Source organism: Glandiceps talaboti, chromosome 12, assembly GCF_964340395.1.
Source record: "Glandiceps talaboti chromosome 12, keGlaTala1.1, whole genome shotgun sequence".
NCBI lineage: Eukaryota > Metazoa > Hemichordata > Enteropneusta > Spengelidae > Glandiceps > Glandiceps talaboti.
Genome location: NC_135560.1, coordinates 21,932,388 through 21,940,519, shown reverse-complemented (window position 1 = coordinate 21,940,519; position 8,132 = coordinate 21,932,388). Strand labels below are relative to the sequence as shown.

General features: G+C 36.4%; 1 long non-coding RNA gene across 1 annotated transcript; it reads left to right on the top strand.

The window, feature by feature from the left end:
- Positions 1-1,372: 1,372 nt before the first annotated feature.
- On the top strand, positions 1,373-7,258 carry LOC144443629 (uncharacterized). The gene is made up of 2 exons (XR_013481698.1): positions 1,373-1,516; positions 4,692-7,258. It is a non-coding gene; the product is annotated as an uncharacterized LOC144443629 (long non-coding RNA).
- Positions 7,259-8,132: the final 874 nt, after the last annotated feature.

The window sequence follows — 8,132 nt, the reverse complement described above, 5'->3', positions numbered from 1 at the left end:
TCATCGTTCTTTTGTCGATACATATATGTGATTCTGGACAATGGCGTGTAAGGCATAATAAAACGAGTTTTCACTTACAAACATTTTAGAAGTTGTATATGACACGAGGGAAATTTCGTGGATCGTGGAGATTAAGGCATACGCGACATAATAATGTGGCGAAACCGCAAGAAATTTTGCAAAATGTACTCGGTAAACGACCGCTCAAGAGCTAGAGATTTAATTTGGTTCAAATCATTACCAAAATGTTTCGTCTCCCCCTTTCTGGCCATCAGAATTTTCAATGCACCCCATGTTTTTCGTGCCCCCCCCCCTTCCCTCCCCACTTTCCCTACCATAAAGTTTGCTTGTTCCGTAACACCCCCGGTCCGAACTAACATTCACCGGAAGAATGTGTCTGGTTTTTCCAATTTCCCGGCAATCCAGATACACGTTTTATATAAACTTATAATAAACTGAGTGTGTATTTACACCTTCAGTTTATTATAAGTTTGTATTTACACCCACTTTTCTGTCTGTACCCGGCTATCGGCTGTATGAATGAATAAGTGACGTGGGTAACATTTCAGTCACTATTAATATCCATGTCACGGTCACGGTGAAACACTGTAACAGTAATTAATTTTTCCGATCTTGTGGGAAATGTTCTCTGGTGTTGCGCCACAAAAAGGGATATGCCCAGTATGGGTTTTCGATAGTGGGAGTTACACGCCTTTTATTGTCAAGGAACATAAGTCTTTGAAATGGCTGTGAGTGAAATTCAAAACAACCTGAAACGTTTATCGCTTGTGTTTTAATAGTGTTCTGTCACCCAACTTTGAACTCTTCAAACAGGTTCTTGGTCACTTTCACATCAGAATGATTGTCAACTTCAACGTCATACTAGTTTCATAGATCGTATAAACTCAACTTCGATGGTTATGTGCGAACGCTATTTAACTGTCTTATTATTGACGATTATTATGGGCAATTGTTATGGATCAATTCAATTTGATCGTAATTAGGTCTACTCATAGACCCTCCTATGGTATACTCCACGTTATAGTGTCACTCCCCCCCCCCCCCCCGGTCCATCACATGCTCAGTTTTTCTTCACTGAGAATCGAATACTTCACAACTCTCCTGAATATTCTATTCGCAAGGAATATAAATTCACATCTTCTTTTAAATATTTTCGTCATCATTGAAAAGTGAATGTCGGTCATCTCCTTAGCAACCAAGGTTTGATATACATATGTGATAGCTGCCTCAGTGCGCAAGCGCAGTTGTTACAGCTCATTAGTCTGCCACCAATGAGAGGAATTTGCATGATAATCATTACACGCCATAGCGCTTTTTATAGCTATTACCATAACACCATTGCTAACAAAGTGACAGGCAGGTACTGTGAAGTGACCACAGCAATCGTGCACACTGGAGAGGTAAAACCCACCGAAGCCAAGTATCCCAAATCTATAATCAACCCGTGGAAGACTTTGCAATATAGTAGTTACAGCTATACAGCGAAAATCTTAAGGTAATGTAAATTCTACCTGTTCATGGCATAGGTACGTGCATAGCAACGCGTCGTGAACGACTGTACAGTACTGTTCACGGTAGAATGAAACAGTGTCATGCTAACACATATTTTGTATGCGTGGTGGTATTCTATACCACAGAAGGCAGTAGAATAGGAGACAAAATATATATTATTTATCATGTGGGTTTTTAAACGATTACACTGACTTCGAGGCGATCATACGCGATCAGACAGGGAATATGGCGGCTACGCGAGCTAACGTGTTTATCGAACCCACGTTACATACTCTGACAATGGGTAAACATGTTTACTTTGCCGATCTAAATAAACTTTGATGGTGCCGGTGGCTAGACAAGCGCTACCTGTAAAACAATCTGAAATATCGCACACCTGACACCATCCGTACGTTCCATTGATCGGACATACCTACGTAAATATTCCGTCATCACTCGCTTAAAAGAGAACAACTAAATACAATAGTTTTACGTCGACTTATTGAGTTATTGCTATTCGATGAACTGTAAAAAACCAATTAACGAGAGTACCGCTATCCGTTTTACAATACCCAAGGGAAATTGGTGTACGTGTAGCAGTAGTTTGATAAAATGGTTTAAATATCCGAGATGCAGATTATATAGACTGTAAAATATATCGTGTTGTTCAACCCATGGAGAGAATAGTTTTGTTCCTGACGACCGTATTCCGATGTTACACTACGTTATCTTCATACATATGTAATCGGAAAATCGGAATACGGTCGTCAGGAACTAGACTATGGGGAGAAGGTCACCAGAGAAGAACCTAACCAGTCTCTTCATTCAACCTGTCGTCTCTTGACTGATTGATAGGAGGCATGACACGCCCTCTCTTACAGACTAAGGTTTCTAGAAAGTCATAGGCAAATGAAAATTCCGTTTTACGATACTTACTTTCAAATTTCATCAAATTTTGAAAATATTTCTTCTTTCTCAGTCTGTAGAATCTGCCTAGATCAAATAAGATATATATATATACACTAATTCAGTGTAAGTGGTAAGTCATAAACTGAAGGAAAAGCGCTCAATACTGAGAAGTAGAGCTGTATTTACACAAAATACACAAGTTATGGTACGGAGCCGATACTCAGAGTTTCACGCTTGAATGCGATATTCAGACGAGGATATATATATATATATATATATATATATATATATATATATATATATATATATATATATATATATATATATATATATATATATATATATATATATATATATATATATATCGTATGTATTACTCACAATTTTGGAGTGACGGAGCCCATTTGAATTTATCATCAGCACGGTGTAATTGAGCGACAGTCAATCCGATGAAATGTATCAATGACACAAGACATGTGGCCGTATAAAAAAAACCCCTCTTATTTGCCGATCATAGATACCAACAGAACTGAATACACATTTAGTAGTAAATTGTTCTCTCTACTGTAATGCGATTATTGAGGTTAAACGTCAACTAGTGTTTCCAAAGCAATTCATCACATAATTGCTTCTAGAGTAATAGAATGAATTGATCACTCACTAGGCGTGAATTAGCCGAACTCATTCTAGATTGTGTGTTATTAGTAATCTTTTCAGGATGTTGCTAGGATACTGCCCCCACAATATTGAAGTCACTGTATTCAACTGGCGTATAGTACACAGTAATAATGAAACACATCAAACGTATGTGGAATAATATATGTATATATATATATATATATATATATATATATATATATATATATATATATATATATATATATATATATATATAGATAGATAGATAGATAGATAGATAGATAGATAGATAGATAGATAGATAGATATATAGATATATAGTTAGATAGATAGATAGATATATATATTATTGCCTCACACACATACACACGCATATATATATATATATATATATATATATATATATATATATATATATATATATATATATATATATATATATAGTCTCAAGAGTAAAGAAGATAATTCTGAAAGATTAATTCTTATACATTAATAATTAGACGTACCACTTCAAGGTTTTTATGAGTTAATAGAAAGAAACTGTTATCGTTAATCATTGTATCGATTGAGTGAATCCACCATGGATAACGGAACGCACGAGGCCCTTCTTTGTATCGATTGAGTGAATCCACCATGGATAACGGAACGCACGAGGCCCTTCTTTCTATCGTTAACTGCCGAGGTCATTCGATTTGATATGTTTGTCCCACTTTTTATTCATCGTAGTTAGTAGTTATCTGATTCTCATATTCTCTTTATGCGTTTAAAATGTCTCCATTTCGGAAAGTGATACTTTTTTTTATTTACTTCTTTACATAACTATTTAACCTGAGGTATGACTAGACAAAGAAATTCTCCTCGTGATAAACAAGGCTTATTTGTAGCGCCAACTCGTCTTCTTTGTAACACTAAGTGTTGTTGACATTATGGCGTGACGAACTCTCCGTAGGCTATACGTTACAAACTTACAAAGCTGAGTACACTGTAATTGCTTTACGATCAATAATCATGTATTATTTTTCACCCCATTCAGCGATACGTAAAACAAATTTTGACAGTTCGCTGGTTTTGCGAAGCTTTTAATACCGTCTCAGACAGGTTGCAGTGAATTTTTAAAAAGATAACGTCATTAATATTTCATATTTCTTCCGCAGTCTAGCGTTATTCACACATAGTACATTATGCCGTGAGAAAACGGACCTCGAATATTTTAATAAGTTTAAGTTTGGTCAAACGAGCGTTTGGCTCTATTTACTTTACCTCAGCTACATCCGACAGAATTCCCGTAATGGCATGGTAGTCATAGCAACAGTAGTTGGAACTCTATTGTCGCGTTTCTGTTCCGTGACGTAACATGAACAGTGACAGAACACAGCGTCATCGCGACGTACAATGGTCGAATCCATCCAAGTCAACAAGAACTGTACTCGATACACAGTTTATAGACTATGATTTGCAATATTTTCTCGTAAACTTCATATGACAAAATATGGCTGGACATCTGTCAGGTGAGGTATTCGAGATGCAAGAGGGCGGTAGACTTCATTTAGATGAACACACACATGTAATACGAATTTTTAACATATATGTGTAACACGATTTGTTAACTGAAAATGTCTTTTTCGCTCCAGATTCACACAAAATGGCCAAGAGACCATGGGGAACCATTGAAAAACCTTCAGAAATGGATTTAGGCCATCAGAAAATGACAAACTATGAGATTGACCAAACCGTTGACAGATTATATTGCGTCCCGAAACCAAGAGAAAGAGATTTCAAACGACCAAATCCGAAGATGAACGATGACGAAATCACTGACATGATCGACCGATTAACGAAAAATGCAGGAGAAAAGGCCCCGGATGCTCGACGTGTCGCCGAAGGCCCGCTCAAGGATATGGGTATTGTGAACTCGTTTGCGTGGAAAGGTTACAACTGATGATGCATCACAACATCATATTCTGAGACTATTTACAGCAAAAGGGCGATATATCAAGAGAAAATCTGGTGACGAAGAAATATTTTGGCGATATGTTACACAGCGTGTCGTTGCATTCTAAACAAGGCACTAAAATACACGCGTGTCTGATTTTCACAGTACTCAACCATTTCATCGAACTTGTCTTTGCCAAAGCATTATACAAGTTTTGTGTGTGTGTTCAAGACACTAACTCACTGAAATCATTTTGATTTTTTTTTCGTGAATTGTAGGGAGTGTTTTGTATTTTGTCATATTGTTTGATGTCACTCGATCGGTCAGTATTTTTATTCTGTTTTCATTGATTATAAAATCAAGAAAATTCACACTCAAATACGAGATGCGTTTCATTTAATGTAGTAAGTGTGCTTTAAGTAAACAACAGTGAATCACGTATTGTAATCGCTTAATTTTGTAAGGATTATTACACCACCGCAGATCAAGACTAGTCAAGTTAAAAGTTAAAGTAATGTAGATGAAAATGGCACTATTTCATGTATTAAGTGTATTTCTGTTTAAATGATTCGTGTACTTGATGACGGAAGTGCTAATCTCACAGATAAAACAATGCAATTGCTGAATCAACTCGCTTACACTGTACCTGAATATTTTAGATTTTATGCCATCACTCAATAAATCCAATCCACACGAAATAGCTTCAATTATTTAGAATCTGATGTAAACGTGTCCCTATGTGTATCTCTTGAGGGTTAAGATGGTTTCAACACAAGAGAACAAGGTATTCATCTTTCCTACAATTTACATGTAAAAAATGCCATTCTTATCAACATTATCTTAAATTTTAAGTTAATTCAGGGAAAAGAATTGAGTCGTACATGTAGAATATAACCATTCTCATTGAAATAACTCAGCGAATGAACCACGGCATGCAATATTTTTCACATAGCTGTTACAAGCATGTATTATAAGTCGTTTGTATGACAGACTTTCCACGAGTTGTAACAATGTACTGAGAAATATTGTATACAGCCATGATGTAGCTGGGTTGTAGATCTTCAAAATATTGTAATGTTATATGCATTAGAGGTGACCTATAAAGACATGTACAGCCATGCCATTCACATTGATCGACCAACGTGATAGCATTATTCATCAAGTCACAGTTTAATGTCCAAGTCCACGTTGAAGTGAAGTATTCCATGATGTTTAAGTTGTCACATTCAAATATACATTTTTATTACCACAAGTTCGGTAATGCAGGTCTGAATTTTGAAGTTTGTCGTTGTTATGTGATATTAGGTTTCAATGACATGTAATAATGTGATTGTGAATGTTTGGTGTAAGTTATCATCTGTAGGTTTTTTTCCCCAATTACCTTGTTCATGTCGCCCTGTGACCCTATAGTAACTTGGCTGCGCCTTTAACGTTATTTTCTCAAACAAGGACTGTACATAATTTCCTTTAATTCTTAACCTCGGCTTTACGTTAGATCAGTAATGAAAAAGTCCCAACACTGGTTTCATACATTTTGTGTATACTCATATTTTTGGGTACGAACACTGCATTATCACAAGAAGCTTATATAGGCCTATGTGATAAGCTTGTTAGTGTATACATGTAGGTTTGACTATTTGGCCATGATGTATGTTTTGGGTAGAAACAAGACAAATATATCATCATACATAGTCGAAATATTTTGAGTGTGGCAACACTGCTACTGTAGCTTTACTTTGTTTGGTAAAGTTGTCATGGTAACAACTGGTCGCCAATCAAATTAAACTTTGCTACATAAAAATACAATGGGATCATAATACACAGTCGAAATATTTTGAGTGTGGCAACAGTAACTGCTACTGTAACTTTACTTTGTTTGGTAAAGTTGACGTGGTAACAACTGGTTGTCAATCAAATTAAACTTTGCTACATAAAAATACAATAGATCATTCTCAACGTTCCGAATACAAAACTAACGTTAAGGTTAAAAGATTTTGTTGGCTGTTCATAAAATTTATTTGCAATGAATTTTCGAAGTTTCTTGGCACAGTCTTCATTTTAATGATACAAGGTGCTATTTCTAAGAAGTGAGTGGCAATGATAACTTCTATTACAATAGCGATAAGTGCACGCCTATAGTTTTTAGTGATGTAAAACCGCAAACAACAAAATACATTTGCACCCAGATACGCTTGCCATATATCACAATTCGTAATTGTTTTAATTTCACGTTTGTGGTAGTCGCGATAATTCCTGTTACAAGTGTAAAGAATAAATAACCTAATCTCTTTCATTGGTTGTATGGCTACAGTTTTAATGATATGAGAGAGAGAGAGAGAGAGAGAGAGAGAGAGAGAGAGAGAGAGAGAGAGAGAGAGAGAGAGAGAGAGAGAGAGAGAGAGAGAGAGAGAGAGAGAGAGAGAGAGAGAGCGAGAGTGAGAGTGAGAGTGAGAGTGAGAGCGAGAGAGAGTGAGCGAGAGAGAGAGTGTGAGAGAGAGTGAGAGCGAGAGAGAGAGAGAGTGAGCGAGAGAGAGAGAGAGAGAGAGAGAGAGAGAGAGAGAGAGAGAGAGAGAGAGATGACAGACGTCCTCCTTATTTAGCTGAATCCGCAAGAAATTTTGCATATGCACTTTGTAGACGACAACTCATGCGGTAGCAAAACACCCCCCCCCCCTCCTCCCTCCTTCGGACCATCAGTATTGATAAGTTTACTGACGTGGGTAGAATTTCAGTCAGTAGTATCACTACGGTCACGGTGAAACACTAACAGTAATTTAAACCAACGGTAGAACTAACTCATTAATAATTAATAAGGTAATGATAGTAAAGCTTGTCAAATGCACAGTTAAAGTTGTTTTAAAAACCCAACAACAACAGCTTTTCAAATCATTACTTTATTACATGACACATTGTAGGGAAAAGACATTTTTAAAAAGCAAAAACAAATGTAAAAGTAAACAATAAAAATTGTAAACTAATATTTGCAACAACTATGTTTTGAAACATGAACAAACTAGCCTGAGAGCGGAGCGATATCGATACCGACGGGACTGGACTCACTACAATGCGGGAGTCTTAATGATAGTCCGCCAGTTACAGTCTTGAGTAATATAGTTCAGGAACTAATAAACAACCGAGT